Source organism: Thermobia domestica, chromosome 5, assembly GCF_964235325.1.
Source record: "Thermobia domestica chromosome 5, izTheDome1.hap1.1, whole genome shotgun sequence".
Classification (NCBI taxonomy): Eukaryota; Metazoa; Arthropoda; class Insecta; order Zygentoma; family Lepismatidae; genus Thermobia; species Thermobia domestica.
Genome location: NC_137458.1, coordinates 184,061,536 through 184,082,895, shown reverse-complemented (window position 1 = coordinate 184,082,895; position 21,360 = coordinate 184,061,536). Strand labels below are relative to the sequence as shown.

General features: G+C 38.4%; 1 long non-coding RNA gene across 1 annotated transcript in view; it reads left to right on the top strand.

The window, feature by feature from the left end:
• Positions 1 to 21,360, top strand: part of LOC145684742 (uncharacterized) — a 50,641-nt gene that overhangs the window by 5,863 nt on the left and 23,418 nt on the right. The window contains exon 2 of the long non-coding RNA XR_014131379.1: positions 15,680 to 15,796. This is a non-coding gene — a long non-coding RNA (uncharacterized LOC145684742). The remainder of the gene's footprint in view (positions 1 to 15,679; positions 15,797 to 21,360) is intronic.

The following is a 21,360-nucleotide window of genomic DNA, read 5'->3' as shown; positions in this document are numbered from 1 at the left end:
AATATTAATACATACGAAAAGCTGTTTAAAGAATGAATTGTTATACTGACTTTACACGTATAAAAACATATACCATATACCAAACAGATTGAGCGATATGATTATAGCTGCTTTTAGACGAACACTTTCGAAGTCCAACTTCGGGTGTCTTCGGAAAACAGTAAACTAAAGCTGCTGGTTCGAACCTTCAAAGCCAACCTTAGTAATCGGGAAAAGATGTACAGATATGTTTTTCCTTCTGTTAAATATAATAAGACATGTTGAAATGGTATTAAGTGTAGAAAAAAGTAACATTGATTGAAATACTTAATGATACAATATTTCGAGACTATATATTCACACTCTCGTTTCGTCATTGTGATTTCCATACGGATAAGAGCATTTACGTATGAGCTCACAAGGGAACCTTCCAAAAATGATAGTTGCAGTGAAAGATGTGACCTATGCCAATTGAAAGAGCTGTAACAGAGATGAGCATTCCCAAAAAATTAGCTGCCCATAGCAATAGGTTCAAGAAATATAAGGGGTGGAAGTACGGGAAACAGCAAGGTTGTACAAGGGAGGAAAAGCACCGAAAAAAAAACGGGGGCACGGCAAAATACAATGCTGACAAGTGATGTATAGAAAGAGACTTATATTGCACTCACTTCATATAGTGCTCTTTGCAAAACATGTACTTTTCATTGCAGTTGGCAACACTGTTAACCCCACTGGTGGCCTTCATTTGTTCCCTATTGTGGCAAGTCTCTTTCTATACATCACTTGTAAGCATTGTATTTTGCCGTGCCCCCCCTTTTTTTGCGGAATTTGCACTTTTCCCCCCTTGTCCAACCTTGATGTTTCCCGAACTTCCACGCCTTATATTTCTTGAACCTATTGCTATGGGCAGCTAATTTTTTGGGAATGCTCATCTCTGTTACAGCTCTTTAAATTGGCATAGGTCACAACTTTCACTGCAACTATCATTTTCGGAAGGTTCCCTTGTCAGTTATATTTCAGAAGCAGCTTCCGAAAAGCGGTCATGTTAGCTCAGTGGTACACCACCGAGCGTTTAAATCGTGAGTTCGATACCCGTTCAGGTGAGATTCCTTTATGATATTTTACTTTCCTCAATGCATGAAAATTATGTAAAATAGTTACATTACAATTCATCAGTTGTATATATATTTTCATATCATCAGTTGTATATATGAGTTGAATATATATATTCCTATCATCAGTTGTATATATGAGTTGAATATATATATTCATATCATCAGTTGTATATATCAGTTGAATATATATATTCATATCATTTCACGACATAAGTAATTCTTATCTTTAAAATATAACATCTGAGGTATTCACAGAACGTCGGTGTGTTATGTGTGAATATTGAATACAAATTTAAAAAATCGTGTAATAGCAATAAATAAGTTAAGTAATATATTTATTAGCAGCTACTTTCATCGCAGATAACTTCTCAATATTCGCATTACAGCATTTAGGTAGAGCATATCGAAAATCGGATCGTGGTTCAAGACAAAAAACTAGCTAGCCCCAAACTGTCACGTAAGAAATTCACGAATCGCAAAAGTAAAGTGAAGAGATTGAGAGCGGTATTTCCTTAATCGCTCTCTCTCAACTCTCTCTTATCTGCATTTATACATATAAAAGTGTATGTATGTATGTTCCATCATAACTCATGTATGCCTAGAGCAGGGTTTCTCAACCTGGGAGTCGCGGCCCCTAGGGGATCGCGAAGATAGGCGGAAGAGATAAATATAGTTAGAATCTAATACCAGAAATTATTTTTAAATATTATTTTTAATTTTGTTCTGATAGGCATACTTTTATTTTTTATACACACTGTAAAGAACAATAAAAATAAGTCTACTGAACATTTTCAAAGGGTGTAGAATTCGTATTACTATTCGGTTCAAAGTCTCTTGTCGTCGCGAATTCTGTCGAGAAATTTGAAGCTTAAAATATACAAAACGATAATCATGCCTGTTGTTCTGTATGGTTGCGAAACATGGTCGCTTACTCTGAGGGAAGAACATAGACTGAAAGTATTTGAGAACAAGATCCTTAGACGAATATTCGGACCCAAGAGGAACGGGAATGGGGAATGGCGGAAACTTCATAACGAGGAACTACATAATTTATACGGTTACCCAACATTGTTAGGGTCGTCAAGTCTAGGAGGCTTAGGTGGGCAGGTCAGGTAGCTAGAATGGAAGAAAGTAGAAACGCTTTGAAAGTCTTGACTGGAAGACCAAACGGAAAACGACCATTAGGAAGACCTAGGGGCAGATGGGAGGACAATATTAAGATGGATCTCGCTGAGATAAGAATACAAAGTAGAAACTGGATGCAGTTAGCTAAGGATAGAAGTCAGTGTAGAGCTTTTGTGAACGCGGCATTGAACCTCCGTGTTCCATAGGCCATAGAGTTAGTTAGTTAGTAGAGTTGTTTAAAAATGAATTTAAATCAAAGAGGTATGATATAAAACTAATGAGAACTGTATATAGAAATACTAGAAAAATACACATGAAACAAAACCTGCACATTGAAATACAATTAAAATTAAAACCTAATGAGATACCTAAGCATGGTGTAATTTCACTAGTGCAGCAATGCCCGGTTCAATCTTCATGACGAATATTATCAAGCCATTTTCAACTGATAAGCGATTTCTTATCTTTGTTTTAATGTTTACCATAAAAAAAAAACACTTTCGCACAAGTACGATATAGCAAATGGAATTATTACTTTTAAAGCAGCAATCACCAGACCAGGATATTCTTCTCTCCTCATCAGGCAGAACTTGTCCAAGTATTCGTTACAGAAAACCAGTTGCAAAGACTTGTCGCATGATCATTCTATTATTTGGTCAAGAAGTTGTGGGCTTAGATCGGATACGTTAATGGCCTCTTCAATGAAGGAGTTTAACATCCATCTTGAACCAGCACCTTCGTCGTTGGGAATATAGATATTACAGTTACTGTATCCACTGTCAGTGCCGGGCGCCGAAAAGAGGGGTCACACATTTCGAAGGAAGTGTGTTACTCAAGTTAGGAAAGTGCATGTGCACATGTGTAAAATAGAAGGAAAAACGTAATAAAATGTGCTCAAAATTAAGGAAATGTAGGGTTTATTTTGAAAATGTTATTGAGCTTCGTGCCAACCATGGTGGCGCTTCGTAGCTAGTCTGTCGACGTCACTCATATATACGGTGACATCGTACTATACTCTCGCCCCGGGCACTGATTTTCCATGGCACTGTTCACTATAAACAAAAAAATGGATTCTACTATTATAGAAATAGGTATGTTAAAAATCCCACACAAGCTTATTATAAAACAAATTATAAAAGGGTCGCTGGCAAGAGCGTGTGATAAAAGGGGATCGTGATAGGAATTAGATTGGGAACCACTGGCCTAGAGTAATTTTAACCACATTTCTTATAGTTTCAAAAAGAGTGCTGTCGGGTTACCTATGGTGAATGGGAGGGGGATACATATAAAAGATTGCTAGAAAATGATCGATATTTTCGGGGTCGCTTAGATAAATAGTGAGACTTTCAATTTCGCTTAACTCCGATTAAGCTCTCATTAGTAGGGATGGGCACGAACGACTTTTCTTTGAAACTCGACTCGACTCGAAACAGACATCTTTGAAATCTACTCTTGGACTCGGCGCGAAAAATATCTTCCAACTCGACTCGGATTAGAGTCAAGTCGAACCAAAACGAGCCAAATCCTGTGTGTAGTCCTACCTAGACAATACATAGACAATAATTATTCTATCATCAATTATACTACTGTTACTACAAATATTTGGTCTAGGAATTAATTCGTGCGGGTGGACAAGAGATGGCGCAACGAACGGAGCGTCCCACAGTTCCGTGTATCCACACATGTGTTGCAAACCCCTGTCATCGCGTATCGTTCATAGTATAGAGCAGTGGATTAAAGCGTCAACAACACCAGTTTGTAGTTAAGTGAACATGGCGCAATTTGTGCCTGATAAAGTGTTTTTGCGGGGTGTCCTGCTGCATTACTTTAACATGCAGAAAAGTGCGACTGAAAGTCATCGTATTTTGGTGGAAGTGTATGGTGACCATGCTCTAGCTGAGCGAACGTGTCAGAAGTGGTTTGCACGGTTTAGAAGTGGTGATTTCGGCTTGGCAGACCAAGAGCGAGCTGGACAGCCAAAAAAATTTCAAGACGAAGAATTGACAGCATTGCTCGAGCAGGATTCGTGTCAAACGCAGGAACAACTTGCAGCAGCATTAGGCGTTGATCAAACAACAGTCTCCAAACGCTTGAAAGCCATGGGAATGATTCAAAAGATGTCACATTGGGTTCCACATGAATTGAAAGACAGAGACGTTGAAAGACGAAAAACCATTTGCGAATTGCTGCTTCAACGACAGAGCAGAAAGGGGTTTCTGCATCGAATTATTACGGGTGATGAGAAGTGGATCCATTACGAGAACCCTAAACGAAAAAAGGCCTGGGTGAAACCAGGTGAACCAGGTCCATCACAACCAAAACGAGATATTCACTGTGCAAAGGTTATGCTGTGCATATGGTGGGATATGAAAGGTGTGGTGTACTATGAGCTGCTGCAACCGGGTGAAATTATGAATGGAGAACGTTATCGACGACAATTAATGCGTTTGAAGCAAGCTCTGGCCAGAACACGACCAGAATGGGAGAACAGACATGATAAACTTATTGTTCAACATGATAACGCTCGCCCACATGTCGCAAAACCGGTCAAAACCTATTTAGAAAATGTCGGATGGGAAGTTTTACCCCACCCGCCGTATTCACCAGACGTTGCTCCTTCGGACTACTACTTGTTCGATTGCATGAACAACGATTTGATTGGACAGCGGTTTACTTCTTCAGAAGATATCGAAACATGGGTCTCTGACTGGATCGCTTCCAAGGATGAGGACTTCTTTCGCCACGAAATCCGTACATTGCCTGACAGATGGGCGAAAGTGGTGGCTAGCGATGGACAATATTTTTCTTAAGGTATTTATGTATTTTGTGTTTGTACTACAGCTTCAATGTGTGCGTACCAACCGCACGAATTAATTCCTAGACCAAATAATAATAATAATAATAATAATAATAATAATAATAATAATAATAATAATAATAATAATTATTATTATTATTATTATTATTATTATTATTATTATTATTATTATTATTATGACAACACCGTGTACAAACATGAACGATAGATGGTTAGTAAAGGAATACTAAAAGCTAGTTGACTGCCGACGTCGGTAGTCATGAAGTCTACAAGGCAAGGACATCGTTCATTACCCTAAGCTGTAAGCGTCGGTGGACTACAGATGGTCAACTATTAACCTCTCGCGAGAAATTGGTGGCCCCGCAGCGACGATCCTTGATGGCCCAAGTTCCATTTTGAAAACTTTACTACCAGCGGCAGAGACGCGATGAAACGCCAACGAACCACAAAATTACTCTCCCAAAATATGTTAAAATGCCTATATGTGTGATTTGTTTATATTTAGGTGAAACAAAAAAACACAAAACAAATACCCCGGGGTGGACGCGAACTATCAATATTACGATTACTAGGCACGTGTTCTTCTGACTTCCCCACGGAAACGATCATAAAAAGCTTGGTTGTTGAATGATAAATCATTGACGTCTTAATTTAGCAAATCAGACAAACCCCTACATCTCGAGTTCTAGTAGGTCATACCGTGAACCGTTTCAGATTTATTGCTTTCTGGTGGAGTACTATCCATGCGCAAAATTTGAGCATAATAGCCGACATGCATCTTCGGTGCCTCTTATCTTTAGTACAATTTTAACCAGAGATGGTGTGGGTCAATGAAAATTTGATCCACGACCCACCATGACCCACTATGAGCCAGCACCCAAATGACCCATTGGCCCACTCTGACCCATCAACCATCGTGATCCACTCTGACCCACCACCAACTATGAACCACTCTGAACCATTGCGACCAACTCCGACCCACCAAAACCCATCGACATCAACTCTGACCGATGACCCACGTCCTCCTCTCCATTGACTAAAGAGAATACACTTGTAATAAAACAAGACTGTGAAATTATCACTTATCGGAGTTTGAATTTCTACCGTCATTGGCTCAAGCACCTCTTTGTTACAATACTGGTGGGTCTGACCTTTACGATATATAATGGCAAAGTGTTTCTCATCTTCCGAATTAAAATGAATTTAAATTTATCATATGTAATTATTTCTTTGTTGCCTTACAGACACATTTCAGTAGAAAATAGGGTGAAATTTAAAAGTTTCGAATAAAAAAAAAGTAACCAACGTAAAAAAAAAGAGAAACTAATTTTCTATATAATTAAGCATGCCGTACTAATTGAAAATGCTCATGTAATTAAGTTTAGAATACAAATTTTATGGCCATTTTTCTCTAACTTTATGGCTTGATTGCCTTATGCTCGGAACGCTCCATATATTAAACACCAGCTTCAGCAATTATAAATAGAAAGCAGTGGGTATAAAATTCAAAAAGAACTTTAGTTTGCATTACTCAATTTGTTTCTCAACTAATATCAATCGTTTTCGATTATTTTTACAAATCAACCCACTACCAATTTCCAATATATAGAAAATGCACCCCCGTCCCCCCGCTCATAAAAGATAATTTTAAAAAATGCCAGGGCATATTCTCTTTATTTTTAATAAAGAGTTATATGTTGAATTTCAGCTCTCAGTTGAACGGCTTGTAAGATACTAAATTTTTCGCAAAAATTCGGACTTCTACTCCCCCTAAGGATATGTATTATAATGAAAGTGACACGCGTATGGTAACTTCCCAGTTGGGAATGGAGCCTGATTATATACCAAACGTCAATTCATTTGACTTTGCAATTTGACCGTGATGATTACGCAGACATAGTTACTTTCAATTTTTTATGATACATATCCTTATTTCATATGTTACAGATGATTCAAAAATATTTTTTCAAGCAGTTAGCTCCTCTAGAATCTCACAGGCTGCATCCCAAAATCCAACTCCTACTATCCTATGACAATCCAAAAGTGACTGAACTTTTTTTTATTAGGAACAAATGACAAAAGAAAAATGGAGATCTTGAAAGTAAAATGTAGAAAAGCTCGGTGCCCCCAATAACTACATATTTCTCCACCCCTTCATCCCGAACTTAAAAATAAAACTTAATTCGAATATGGTTAATTAGTGAATTTATTACAGTTAAATTCGACTCACTACATGCTACAGCTACAACTATGTAACAAGATATAACAACTGTGAAACATGTTCTAAATTACTATTAGATTTCTTACGCTATTATTAAACAAATTAGAATAGTGAAAGAGGATTGTTCGTGAAATAGTATATTTGCTCTTGATTTATAACTTTTTCATACGGAAAAATTAAAATATTATTCAAGTTTTAAACTTTGCACTCTGCAAATATGTTGCCCTCTAGGCAGTGGGATTAATGTGAAATGTGGACTAATGTGGACTAATGGGAAATGCTGCACTGTTAGCGGCGCTGAAAACTTACGATTCGATTCTAATATCGAATGATTTCGATATCTTTATGTCGCTACGTAACCACCCTGGGTGCTAATGGAAGCTTAATTGGACTTGAATTGAAAGTAGAACTATTCTCCTAAGCGACCACGAAACTATAGATTCGATACTAATATCGACCCGTTTCTAGCATTTTTGATATGTATCCCGACAGTACTCTTTTTCCAGACTGTAAGAAATATAGTTAAAATTGCTCTAGATATATCAGAATTATGTTGAAATACATACATAAATCCACTTTTATATTCTGTATAAATAGAGAGTGAGCGAGCGAGAGAGGGCGACTCAAGGCATCACCACCTCCACATTGCAAAAGCATATATCAGGAATTGAATTGAAAGTCTATGTAAAGACTTTCTGCTGTGGCATGCTTCATAAGGACAATTCCAGTCTGCTCACGTGACCTTTGGGGTTCATGAATTTTTTTTGCGAGCGTTCCGACTTTGGATTCTCTGTTTATACCTTCTGTTTATGCATCGAATAACTTTTCAAGAACATAAATGACATTCTGTATTATGAATGTTGAGAATTACCCTCTATATGACAAATAGCTGCAAATAAATACACTACATGATTTATTTATTGCTATTGAACGAGTTTCTTAACTTGTATTTACATCCTCATATATAATACCGACCTACTGTGAAAATTATCTCAGATGTTATATTTTAAACATAATAATTACTATGTTCTGCAATGATTATGTTATATATACACAACTTATGTATTCTAATGTAATTATTTTATATAATTTTTCATGCATTGCGGAAAATATAATTTAAAAAAAAGGATTAGCCTAGACGGGATTCGAACCCTCAACCTTATGATTTGAAATCCGACAGCTTACCAATGAGCTAACACAACCTTCTAGAGATGTATAACGGATCTCAAGATAATTATGACATTCATATCCATTACAAACGCCGTTTCTGTTCTACTTTGACTTTTATTTTAGTACTCAGGCGATAATTATGTTCTATTTCTTAACTTTGAGCATTCTTTTACATATGGAAAGATTCTTTAACGTATTTAAATGTTCCATTACGTATGGAGAGCTAAATGACAAACAAGCATGTGCTGGCATTGAAAAAAAAGGTTTCGAAATATTGTATCATTAAGTATTTCAATCAATGTTGCTTTTTTAAACACTTGGTAACAAGTCTTATTATATTTAAAAGAAGAAAAACACATCTGCAAACTTTTTCCCGATTGCAAAGGCTGGCTTGGAGGTTCGAACCTGGCTTACTTTTCCCCGAAGATACCCGAAGCTGGACTTAGAAAATTATTGCCTCAAAACACCAGTAAAGAATGCGCTCAACCTTTTTGAGACAAGGTGTACATCACTCCCCACGGTTCGTCTTAAGTTAGGAGGGCGATTGGCAAATGCTCTTTTGGATACGGGAAGTGAAGTGTCCGTGTGTCACGAATGTTTAATACCACCCAAGCTTTCTATAGCAAATCGTCTTAAATCCACAGTTCGAATCCAGACTATAGGTGGAAACCTGACCGAAGTACTTCCAGTTGTTCGGTTATGTTTCTATTTAAAGGATCATCAAGGCTATACCAACCGTATGTGGTTAAATATGGCTTTGTTGAAAGGTCGACAAAACGAGCATAGTGTTATTCTAGGTCATGATTTTATCCAAAAGTATTCACTTGCCATCCACCCAAACTAATTGCTGTTGAAAACCCCTGCAAATCAACCGAAGAGACGGGTTTATTTTTGGACAAACCGCAGTTGTACCAAGTCTAGGTTTAGACCCAGGTTAAACTTATCACGTGTTTACTACTTCACACGTTCAGGTTTACCACGGGGACCTCCTGACATAAATGCACGCAATCATTCCCATGTGATCACCAACAGTAGGAATCGAACCAAAAACTCTGCTAGAAGAGGGAGTAAATGGCAAAGACCACAGCGGAAACTAAATTCGAGGAGTAGTCTAAACCAGAGTAGGTCAAGGGATTACACGTCTACCCAAGATCAGATTAAAGATCAACAATCACAAAGTCCAACGAATAACAATGTTGGAAAAGAGAAGTTAGACGATGATGCTTGGTCGATCTTTAGAATTCAGGACATAGAAGAATATAAGCCATCAGTGTTTTTTTACACTGCTAACAAAATAAAGATCCCCGCCAAACAAATGGCGGTAGTAAAAGTAAAACTGATTCCCATAATTTTACTAAAATGTACATTGAACCTAGTGATGAGTTACATCACCGTTTTCGATGTCTTGTACCACGTACTTCATATGACCCAAAATTGGAAGGTCAAGTGTTAGTACTTAACTGTAACCATGTGACCACCGTTATCCCTTCAGGTACCAAGATAGGTAAATTAGAAGAATATGACGAAATTATACATTCTGAATCTGTTGCTTCAGTAAATCGGTTGACCCGGAAAAGCGAAGATAAGCCCCAGGGCTCTTCATCAGTCCAGTCGGCGACTTTTGAACATGATGTAGCCACTGAAATAGACATCTCACCCGATCTCACGCCTGATCAACGGGCAGAGATTGTGAATTTACTTCGTGAATATCAAGATATTTTTGCCTGGCGTGTTGAGGATATTACAGTAACTCCAGAATATGAACATTCAATCGAAATGCTCACAAATGTACCCATAAGTACCGCCCCATATAGAGAAACGCCGTCACATCGTAAAATAATACAACAAAAAATAGCCAAACTTCTAGCTCAGGATGTAATTCGGCCAGTGAAATCTGCCTACGCATCTCCAGTGTTAGTGGTAAAGAAACAAAATGGTGAAAATAGACTCGTTTGTGACTTCCGAAAAATCAACCAGTACATAGTTCGAGACCAATATCGGGCCCTTCTGATAGATAATCTTCTATATTACATTGGCAACTCTCAGTTTCTAAGCTCCCTAGACCTCCGCAGCGGATATTATCAGGTCAAACTAAAGGAATCAGACCAGGAAAAGAAAAAATGAAATGAAATCTTTAAGTTTTACGTCCCACGGTTATCCCGGTTAGGCTAAAGGAGACGGTGATGATGAGAGATGAGTGAAATGGTGGAATGAAGAAAGTGGGAGGAAACGGGAGAACCCCGAGAAAACCCACGAGCACGGTGTTTGTCCACCACAAAGTTCACTTGGCGGGGGCTGGGATCGAACCTGGGACCCCAAGCACCAGAGGTGAACGCTCTACCACTGAGCCACCGCGCCCCCACCAGGAAAAGACATCAATCATATGTAGGGAAGGTTTGTTCTGTTTTAAGACAATTGCTATGGGTTTATTCACTAGTCCAAGTTGTTTCCAGCGATGTATGGACAAAATATTTGCGTCTTTGAAATTCAATATCATGGTAGTGTTTCTTGATGACCTCATTGTATACGCTCCTGACTTTCCTGAGATGGTTAGAAGAATCAAATTAGTTTTTCAGAGACTAAGAGAAGTTAATCTGAAACTCCACCCAGGGAAATGCCATATAGCATATAACAATTTAGAAGTTTTAGGTTTCAAAATTGGGCGAGATGGGCTATCACCGGTTCCATCAAAAATCGAATCAATCACTAAAATCCCCGAACCAAAAACTGTCAAAGATGTTCGTTCATTTCTAGGTTGTGTAAACTTCTTTCGGAGATTCATAAAAAATTGCTCCATCATAGCTAAGCCTCTCACTGAACTAACAAAACCTTCAGTTCCATTTCATTTTGGCGAAGAACAGAAATTAGCATTCGAAACCTTAAAACGGAAACTCACAGAGGCTCCAGTTCTTTAGATGTTTAACCCACAACTCCCAACAGAATTACATGTAGATGGAAGCCAGAAAGGCATTGGATCTGTTCTCATACAAGTTAAGGATGGGAAAAGACATCGTATTGCATACTATAGCAGAACCCTCACTAAACCTGAATCTAATTATTCAATACCGGAAATCGAAACTTTAAGATTAGTGCAAAGTATTCTTCATTTTCATCATTACTTGTGTGAAATTGATTTCGTAGTGTATGTAGATGAATGTAGTCTCTGCTACTTACGCAATCTCACTTCTCTTCGTGGAAAATATTTAAGATGGGCAGTAAGACTGCAACAATATTCTTTCAAAGTCATGCATAAACCAGGAAAAACAAATTATGTCCCAGATTGTTTATCAAGGTACCCTGTTACTGAGTTGTCTCAAGAAGAGCGCGATCTAAGAGAAGTAGGACCCATGGTGAATTATCTTCGTGTAAATACTGAAGAAACCTTGGCGGCTAAACAAGCACAGGACTCATTCTTTTCCAAAATCCTAAAGGAAGTCAAAGACAACCCGACTGGTGCTGTCGCACACCCTTATGTCTTAAAGGACGGTGCGTTGTATAGAAAAATGGGAGGTGACCTCAAACTGTGCATTCCGGAGTCAGAGATTCCGAAAATTCTTCTAGAAGCTCATGACTCAGAATTGCATGGTGGGCATTTTGGTTTTACAAAGACGTATGGAAAGATAAACACCCGTTTCTATTTTCCCCATATGGGAAGAATAGTGCGAGACTATGTCAAGTCCTGCCTTCCGTGCCAGCAGAGGAACGCTGAAAATAGACCTAAGCAAGGTTTCCATTGCCCAGTTGCTGCTAAACATCAATTTTATTCCATGGAACTTGATATTTTTGGACCTCTTCCTCCTTGCAATTCGTATAAATATATCATCACTTGCACTTGTAAGATGACCAGATATACTGTTGCCAGAGCTTTGCGATCCGTAACTGCAAAAAGTGTGGTGAACTTCGTGATTGAAAATATTGTCTGTGTGTATGGTCCTCCGTCGATCATACAAACAGATAATGCAAGTAACTTCCATTCCGAACTGATGAAGGAGACAGCTAATTGTTAGGCATTAAGCAGGTATTCAGTAGTTCCTATCACCCAGAGTCCCAAGCGCGTGTAGAGAATTGGAATTATACCTTGGCCAAATACCTAAGTAAATACGTTGATGCGAATCAAAAACAATGGACAAAGTACGTTCCTTTAGCAGATTACGTTTATAATATAAGTAGACACGACTTGCATCCATATAGTCCCTTCGAGCTAGTGTATAACAGAAAGCCGAAGTTGTTTAATGAATTGGAGACGCAATGTTGCAAACCACTGTCTCGTGAGTTCAAAACAAGAATCAAAAGAATTCACGAAGTGGCAAAGAAAGCTTTAGCCCAGTGACAGGCTAAAGATAAAGAACGGATTGATAAAGGAAGGTGTGAAATATCGTATAAAATAGGTGACAATGTACTATTAAAGTCCTACGCTAGGAAACCTGGTCATTCACATAAACTAGAACGAAAGCACTATGTTGGTCCTTACGAAATACTCAAGGTGTTACCTCGTAACACCTGTGTCTTAAGACCACTTGGTAGTGATAACAAGGAATTTACGGTGAATGTTAAGCGCTTAAAATCATTTCATGAACGCAAATGGTCTCCAGGCAATCCTATCAACTCTGATACTAAAGCCTAAAAAAATTTAATCATCGCCCCTCGATGGTGTATCTTTACAGTTGGGTTACTTAGATAGAGATGGGTGTCTTCCTGATCCAGGCCGGCTAGGTCCCGAAGACATCCATTTCATTTGAATTGATCGGCAAAAAAATTGTATACGCCCTGTACTCTCAAAAAAATTGTTCCTAAGGTTCTTCGAGTAGGCAGCTTAAGTTCAAGATTCCCGGGTTTGATCCAATATTCATTTAATCTCTACCCTGATGGACTGTTTTCTCTTCTTGCAGACTGTAGAAAGGAAAACACCATATGGAAACCGCAGGAACAATACATGTCTGGGAGTCCAGTAGCAGCCCGTACACGTAGTCATTGTAAGTCTAGTCCTTGTGACGTTTCTATGAAATTAGAGTTACCAAGTAGACATTCCAAACAATCTACCCCTACTGTGATGGATACCAAGGAAACACCCCAGGTGACGGTTCATAATAAAATTCCAGTTTTCCCAATTGATGTATTCTCTGGGAAACCTCATCAGGATGTGACGCGTTTTGTTGATGATTTCGAAAGCGCGGCTCAGATGTTTAAGTGGAGTGATGCCGAAAAGAGGGCATATCTACTCCCATACCTTTCAGGTAGTGCTCGCGATTACTTCGAAGTTCACAGTGCCGAGTTGAACGCTGAAGGGGTCACTTTCAATCAAGTTAGGGATAAACTCCTTAAGGCTTTCAAATCACCTGGAGATATCGGCGATGCATTTGCAGCATTGTATCAGAGAAAGAAGCTGCCAAATGAATCATACAATGAATACATGTTTAATGTGCTTCGCTTATATAAAAGGGCAAACGACACTATGGATGAGAAAGAGAAAATCCGAAATATTCTAAAGGCTTTGGACAGTCCAGCCCTTCAATTCATTATAACTAAGGATTGCCAAACGCTGGATGACCTACAAAAACATCTACAGCTTTACGAAGCTGCAGAATATCAAGCCAACTTAAGGGCAATAGATGAGTATACGTCCAAAATAGGCACTACCACTAAGCAGGCTCAACGTTCGGAAGAGCCAGTTCGCAATCGTCCTAGACGCCAAGATCCATCTGTTCAGGCACTAATAAAACAACTGCGAAACATGACTCTTCAAAATCGCAATAAGTATTATTGTCAGGGTTCGAACCAGTATCGCCGTCAACAGAATCAGGCATACAATAGAAATACCAGCGATCAACAGCGCAGACAGTATAATCAGTATCACCGTAACACACGTAAATTCCAATAACCACAAAACAAACAAAATCAAACTTCGCGTAATCAGAAACCATCAAGGTTCCAACAAAGATCTAATAATAGTGCACCTCAGCGTAAGGGTAACTCCGATTCCCAAAGGAATGCTCAACCCAGTACTTCCCAGAGTCAGGAATAGGATCATTTCTCTAAGTTATCTATGTGCATTTCTTATAAGTTTTCACACCTTTGTGTATCACACATTATGTAAATGCCAGTATCTGAAACTATTAGTTTAACCGTAGTAACCTAAATGGTTTCATTTATTCGTAGGGAAATGTCAATCTTCATTGTGGATTTTAACGGTATGTACACCGTAAACTCTTATCTAATTCGCGAGTTCGCTTTGATCCCTATCATTTCCAGTCGCTTAATAGCTGGTAGGAACCCATATATGGATCATAAGATTGTAAGACCAACACGCCATTTCGAAACTTTGTCAAAATTTGAGAAAGAGCAACACAACATTTATGAAAGAAACACAGGAATCACTTGGGGCATGGGCCCCTTAGACAAATTCCAACTTAGAGCCCGAGTACTTGGAGCAATTCCTCGCGGTAGTATCATATACACTCGCAGCAGTGCCAATGTGGCAGTATTACAAGAGATTCTACAAAACAGATTTGTTATGAATATTAAAGAAAACTTGCCTGGCCCATCTATAGATGACATGCCACCCTCAACATGGGAATGTCCCCTAACTCCTCTCCATCTACACAACAACCCATACTGTCCTGTCACAAGTTTGTATCAAATGTATCGGTTGTTTGTGATCCGGGCTCAGTACGGTGATGTTGAAGAAGTATGGAACTATGAAAATATGGAGTAGTCTCTGGTATTCGGTAGAATATTAGAGTTTATTCATAGTTTATCCTTAGTAAAAAACAGTAATGTTCCTTGCACTTTCATTGATATGCTCACGTTGTAGGTACGCAACCTGAATTCGAAGTCCAAATTTGACTATTGAACCAGCATGGCAAACCAACCACACATCGTAGCAAATAACGTTCTATATGAGATCGAGGAGTGGATCGAAAATATATGGCAGTTAAGTTTTAAGGGCATCCCATCCAAATACGTAAACGAAATAGTACCAAGAGCAATTCGAGTATTTCTATCACTCGAGGCATATAATCGATACGAAGATTTAGAATGTAAGTGTTTGTTTAATATTTGGCTTTTTGTGACAAAACATAAATTATTAAAATTCTTCTGCAGATTGTGAAGGGAACATGGATTGGCGTTCAGAATCAGGATCCGCTACAACCGCCATAATGAATGTTTTGTCATTTGCGCGGTAACTAGAAGTATAACGTGGCATGAATTGATCTTAGGAGAGAATTGATTCTCATAATTCTTCTCTTCCAGATGGCTAATTCACTAACTCAAGCTATATTGCTCATCTACATCTTGATTACTTCAGCTGATCAGAATCCATACACCATAACAGTAACCACCTGTGCGTTTTGGAACAAGCTCTCTCAGGTAATTACCTATGAAGCTACTATTCCTTTGGTCTATCATCAACAAGTCACTCAACTTCCAAATCTAAAGCAGAACTCTGCAATTAGTCAGAATCTTAAAGATGAAATTTGCCCAATAATCAACAATCATACACTCTCTTATTGTTCATTAGTCCAGCATGTTGACAAATAGACGACCACCATAGAATCGCATAATGTGAGGAGGTTAAGTTTTGATATCCTTGAAAGCCGAACTAAGCGTAACAGATTTTTTGGCGATGTTTTGCATTGGTGTTGTTCTGTAGCAACGGATGCTATAGTAGACAAAGTAGCAATTAGAACAAAGGAATTAGAATCAATAGTTGAGGCCATGAAATCGGAAATTTTCTAGGAACATCGAAATTTAGTTCAGTTTGTAAATGCTAGTAAGAATTTTAATGTTCAGCTAAAATCGTCCATTACTCAATTAGAAGAACAAATAAAACTCACACAAAAGTCGTTAAATCAGGCACTGGAAAATGACACCGAAGGAAAACAGTTACTCCTAACTACCTATGCTATGCGTCTTTACAATTCATTAATTCAACATATGAAAGATTCGAAAGATCAGGCAATCATTACTCATTGCATCTCTCAACGCATACTACCTTCTATGATTTCTCCATCTCAACTTAAATTAGACCTCACTAAACTTCAAAATAGATTACGTCAGCATTCTTATGTATTAGCGATACCCGTTTCTGATCTATTAAAGTACTATACCGTTCCCATTGCAAGTTGTCATTATTTTGAGGATGACGTAAGCATTGTCCTAAAAATTCCGATAACTAAGGATAATGGTCCCGCAGAAGTATATGAATTAGTAACTGTGCCATTCAGGTATGAGAATGCTACATGCATAATTTCTCATCAACCCTCGATCCTTGTAAAACGATCAAGTCATTTCAATTTTAGCTACAGATAAACTAGCTGCATGTGATCCTAAACGAGAAAGTCTTTGATTTCTTCCAGCCTACCAAGGGGACTCAGTTCAATCACCCGGTTGCGCACGAACTTTATTTCAGAGTGCAACAGTTGAAGAAATTAGCAAGTATTGTGTGTTTCGTTGTGAAGAAGGAACAGGTTTACTTATCACCGAGATTCAGCCTAACTTATATACTATCACAAATCCACCGACCGAAATTTTTATAGAGTGTCCCAAGAAAAAGAAAACTGTATTAAATTTGGATCCTACTACAGCTGGAGCATATCAGTTGTCACTACCATGTCAGTGTAAGGCAATCATCACCGATGATCATGTTATTTCACCTTCATTCCCATGTCCTGCTACAAATGACCGAGACCTAACACTAAAAATTTTAATACCTGCTCCTTGGTCTAAAGTTCCATCACTAAAATTAAAAGGGCCAGCGTTTGCAAGTTCAGAATATACACACCTCAATCAGTGTCTTGACACCAATTGGTCGGCCAAGATACCCCATTTCCGAATTTCGAAAACATATTCACAAACACAATTACCATCACACGAAGTTCACATTTCTAACATTCAATCTCCACGGCCTTATTTGTCTATTATCTACGTATGGAATTTAGTACTCTCGATAATAGTATTATGGGTTCTGTATCAGCTACGGCTTCAACTGTTTTCGGTTGTATTTCTATTGCCATCAGCACACGCAAACTTAATGCACGAAGTTGTAGAATCCTTATCATATGCTCTATTGGCTATTCTTATATTTGGGTTCTGTCTATATTTTATTTCATACTTATGTTGTAAGAAGTTAGGACCCTTACTTTCCCAAGTACGTCCGCTTCAACAAGAGACACTAGAGGCAGATACTCAACATGACTTCCCTAGGAACTCCTCTACCTACCCCACGCATCACTAGACATGCAATGTTCAGTGAAACGTCCATCTGACTATTTATTTTTTGTACGAGCGGGAGTCAAATGAAAACCATAATTATTTTTTTTTAAATATTATTTATTGGTCACACAGGGTACAGAAGTAAATCACTTTTCAACATAGTCCCCTCCTCGTTCAATGCAAGTCCGCCAGCGCTTCGGAAGAGCCTGAATACCTGCAGAAAAAAGTCTTTTGGGCGACGCCGCAACCACTCGTGCACCGCGTTGCGTACCTCTTCATCGGAGTGGAACTTTTTGGGTTTCGGTGATGAGGAGTGGCGCCACTCCTTGCTCGCTCGCTTTGTTTCAGGCTGATGGTAATGCACCCATGTTTCGTCACCAGTGACGATTCGGGACAGGAAGGCACTACCGTCACGTTCACAACGCCACAAAAGGTCTTCGCACGCATCAACACGTCGCTGTTTCAGTTCAGGCGTCAGTTGTCGGGGCACCCATCTTGCAGACACCTTATGAAACTGGAGAACATCATTCACAATATGATATGCCGATCCATGACTCATGTGTACACATGCTGCGATTTCGTCTATTGTCACACGGCGGTTTTCCAAACCGATGGCTTCAACGGCTGCAATGGTCTCTGGAGTCACAACGCGCCGAGCCTGGCCGGGGCGTGGAGCATCGGCCACAGACGTAACACCATTTGCAAATTTCGGGCACCATTCATAGATCTGTGGCTGTGACAAACACGCATCTCCATACTGAACCTTCATTCGCCTAAAAATGTCAATCGGTTTCGCACCTTCACTTCGCAAAAACCGAATCACAGAACGCTGCTCCTCGCTGGAACATGTGACTAGTGGGGCTGCCATTTTGTAACTGTTGTTGCGCCGGTGTTTGGGGAGGCCTTATTTGCACACCGCCTGGTGTATGTATCGAAATCGAAAAGAATCGATCTTCGTCGACACTGAAATTTCCGATGTTGCCAAGTGTACTGTTAATAGCATCGCAACCACGTAAACTTGAATTATGGAGAAGGACCTTCAAGTACCGATACCTCCTTACTTAGAAGGTATAGAAGATATTAAACACTGCAAGAACTTTTACACATATGAAATGTCAACTTCAACTTCACAGCTTGAGAGTGAGGTTGGAGTGAGTTCGAATTCCATTTCTTATTGTGAGCGTGAGGTCGAGTGATCTTGAGTTCAGGTGAGTTTGAATGAACGTGAGGTCGAATTCCATTCCTACCGTGAGCGTGAGGTTGAGTGAGGTCGAGGAAAAATGAACACCTCGGTCACATTGAAGAGTCAGTTCATTTATATAGAAAAGAATATTTAAAATAATGACTTATTCTCGAATTTTATTATACAGTAGTTTGGTGTTACAATGCGTATAACTAGTTAAATGTTATTTGGAGAAAACGGTTACTGGTTAAAAACAAGCAGCTCTAGCGTTGTTAAAGAATATTAACGAATTTAAGTTCGCTTAAATAAACTTTCTATTTTATTGTGATGTACACAACCTGTGATTCATCACGTATTATTTTATGAATGAAGAAAAAAACTATTGGGCAGTACCTATACCTAGGTACAGAAAATGAGTACCTAACCCAACACCGCGTAATGGTGACTCGTAAATACAATGTAAGTAACTAACAAAATTCATTATCACTCTAAATATGAACCATTGACACTTAGAATTAAGATTTCACAATGCAAGGGTTTGCTTGCTGCTTTTTGACCGAAGCAAAGAGGAGGTCCAGATCAGACTTACTCGGCATGTGTGTTGTCTGTCTGTATGTCTCACGATAACTTTCGAACGCCTTAACCGTTTCAAATGCAACTTTCACAGATTGTTTATTGGTTCAAAGTACAGGTCAGGTTCGTTGGGCAATAAAATCTAACAAGAGGGAGGGGATGAAACTCTCCTCTAAAGGAGCAAAAATGTAGAAAAAACGAGATAATTTCAATTAAAAGCTAATTATATTGAGTTTTTTCTCCTGTAAGAGCTTTCTACTTGTGTAAACGTACTTCGGGGATTGTGAGCTATTGGTTGTGACAAATCGTACAAAAACGTCGCCAGACGATTAAAAAAAATGAACTCGGCTTAACGTAACGTATTTCTATAGAGCTTTAATTTTCACGACAAGATGGCCCTTTTATATACATCTGTTTTGAATGGACGTGTTGAGATAAGCATAGAGGGTCTACGCTCTACATTTCTTTACTTGAATAGATGGCGAGTTGTACATGTACTGCAAACTATACACGCTATAGGTACCGGCTTTATGAGAAAATGCTCGAATCAAAGTAAGATCTTTGTTGTAGTCTGATCTATAGGTTTTGAAGTGGGGTTTATTGTTTTTTTGTTTTTGTTTTGTTTTACCCGAAATAAAATACGTTTTCGGAGGAAAACTTCACCAACCCTATTTCTGAAACTAACACATCTATTTTACTGAGGCCAGTTATACATATGGTGAATCAAATAAGCCAACGCTTCCCGAAAGAATGTTTGAAACAAAATAGTGTTTATTAATATCCAACAAACGGCGGAATAGTTTAGAATGGGAACTGATCTATCTAAAGCAACATGGAGGGTAACAAATCGAAACCCCAGAATAATACTATCGTAACTCGAAATATACCTCGTTACAAACCAACCAAACAGACAATTTGTTTGTGATAGTTTCCGTCCTTCTTAGAATTAGGCTATAAGTTTAAGCGTAATTCTTTGAAAACCGAGGAAACTATTCAGTATTCTTATCAAAAACTTTCTTTTGATTAAGCTGTAACCTGGGCCATTTCGAGTTACGACAGTATTATTCCAGGGGCGCGATTTGTTTAATTGCGTGATTTCAATCATTTATATGCTAAGACTCACACACTTTGCTTGTGAATTGTAGTAAAAAAGAATTTAATTTGTGCTGCATGTACCTTGAGTGCACTTCATAGAGATCTCGATATAGGTATAATTTAAAAGACATTATGAAACGGAAAACCTAGCGTCAGTCTCCATTACAGCTTGTGTTTCAGAGAGCGAGATTGAAGTCTGCTGTTACGTAGAATAAAATCGATACATTTTTAAACCTTTCTAGTACTACTACCTCCAGCAATGTAAAATAATACGAGATTATATTTTCTTCCACTTTTAAATACAGTTTCGTAATCTTGGTAACTATATAAATATATTTCAATTTCCGCACGTATGCTTTCAGTACAGTGGCGTTTGGACAAGTGAACAGAACCGTGCGTGGCACGTTAGGAATTTAGTTAATTCTTTAAAAAAAGACAAAATCTAGAAATATCATTCCCCGTATCATAAGTGTTTTTAATTTACTATTTCTGAAGAAAATTGGTTTAAGTTTACCTAACCCGAAGTCAATATCTTGACAATGTTTTACTTAAAGTAAAATTTGTAAATGGTTTGTTTGAGCATTGCCCTTAAATACAAGGGGAAGTTTAATGTGAGATTCCGGTTATAGAGGAGGATTGCCAAAGAGTACGCACGCCCTAAGAGCGCGCAGTGCCAATTACGCTGAACTGGTAACACACAGAATTATTATTGCTACGCTCTTTGACGTGTCTTTGTGTGAAAGTTGATACGAAGAAAAGGGAAGTTAACGTTTCGCTGCAAACAGAAAATACAGCTAAAAATAACTTTTCTGAATTCTTGATGTAATATTTTAGTACTCTTAGTTAAGAAATTATTCTGATATAGCAA